Source organism: Cebus imitator, unplaced genomic scaffold, assembly GCF_001604975.1.
Source record: "Cebus imitator isolate Cc_AM_T3 unplaced genomic scaffold, Cebus_imitator-1.0 Scaffold170, whole genome shotgun sequence".
NCBI classification, from domain to species: Eukaryota; Metazoa; Chordata; class Mammalia; order Primates; family Cebidae; genus Cebus; species Cebus imitator.
Window position 1 is genome coordinate 1671215 of NW_016107485.1, and position 1791 is coordinate 1673005.

Sequence of the window (1791 nt, forward strand, 5' to 3'; positions counted from 1 at the left end):
TTTTCTTTTTTTTTGAGATGGAGTTTTTCTCCTGTTGCCCAGGCTGGAGTGCAATGGCGCAATCTTGGCTCACCACAACCTCCGCCTTCAGGGTTCAAGCGATTCTTCTGCCTCAGCCTCCCAAGTAGCTGGGATTACAGGCATGCGCCACAACACCCAGCTAATTTTGTATTTTTAGTAGAAACAGGGTTTCTCCATGTTGGTCATACTGGTCTCGAACTCCCAACCTCCGGTAATCTGCCCACCTTGGTCTCCCAAAGTGTTGGGATTACAGGCGTGAGCCACCACAGCTGGTCTATGATCTGTCTTTCTCAAAAAATAGAGGCAGGGTCTTGTCATGTTGCCCAGGCTGGTCTCAAACTTCTGGGCTCTAATGATCCTCCCACCTTGGGTTCCCAAACTGTTGGGATGACAGGCATAAGCTACCATACCCAGCCTGCGTGTTTTATGGTATGTAAATTGTACTTAAAGTTTATATCCTGTCTTGTGGGATTGAGTTAAACAAATTTATATCCTGGCTGGGCATGGTATCTAACAGCTGTAATCCCAGCACTTTGGCAGGCTGAGGTGGGAGAATCATTTGAACCTGGAAGTTCGAGCCTGGGCAAAATAGCAAGACCCTTGTCTCTACAAAAAATAAAAATAAAAAAAGTTAGCCAAGCATGGTGGCATGTGCCTGTTGTTCTAGTTACTCAGGAGGCTGAGGTGGCAGGATCATGTGAGCCTGGGATACTGAGGCGGCAGTGAGCTGTGACTGTGCCACTGCGCTCCATCCTAGGCGACAGGGTGAAAACCTGTGTCAAAAAAAAAAAAAAAGAAAAAACATGGAAATGTCCTAAGTGCCTAAAAATAGAAGGTTGATTAAATAAATTTGGCATACGATGGCATGTTATGGGCTGGGCACGGTGGCTCACGCCTGTAATCCCAGCACTATGGGAGGCTGAAGTGGCCAGATTACCTGAGGTCAGGAGTTCGAGATCAGCCTGGCCAACATGGAGAAACCCCATCTCTACTAAAAATACAAAAATTAGCCAGATGTGGTGGCAGACGCCTGTAATCCAGGTATTCGGGAGGCTGAGGTAGGAGAATCACCTGAACCTGGGAGGTGGTGGTTGCAGTAAGTTGAGATCATGCCACTGCACTCCAGCTTGGATGACAGAGTGAAACCCTGTCCCAAAAAAAAGGAACATTATGTAGTCACAATGTTTTTGAAAAAAACCGATTATATGAGAACATGCTTACAATATAGCATCAAATGAAAAAACAGGATAGAAAACTATAATGGAAATTAATTTTTTTTTTTTGAGACACGGTCTTGCTCTATTGCCCAGGCTGGAGTGCAATGGCACAATGATGGCTCACTGCAGCCTTGACCTCCCAAACTCAAGTGATCCTCCTGTCTCAGCCTCCCAAGTAGCTGAGACTATGGGTGTGCACCACGACATCCAAATGCCAACTAATTTTAAGATTATTTATGGGCCTGTAAAATACATTAAAATGCTAACTGATTATCTCTGGGTGGTGAAATTATGATTAACTTTAATTTTCTTCCTTATACACTACAGAAAAATTTGAAAGAATTCTAAAATTCAGCCTGGGCAACATGGTGAAACCCCATCTCTACAAAAAAATACAAAAATTAGCCAGGTGTGGTACACCATGCCTGTAGTTCCAGCTACTAGGGGGCTGAAGTGGGAGGATCACTTTAGCCTGGGAGGTTGGGGCTGCAGTAAACTGTATTTGTACCACTGTACTCCTGCCTGGGTGACAAAGTGAGACCCTGTCTCAAAA

General features: G+C 44.8%; 1 protein-coding gene across 2 annotated transcripts in view; it reads right to left on the reverse strand.

The window, feature by feature from the left end:
• SLC7A8 (solute carrier family 7 member 8) overlaps positions 1-1791 on the reverse strand; it is a 60445-nt gene that overhangs the window by 7158 nt on the left and 51496 nt on the right. The window lies entirely within an intron of this gene.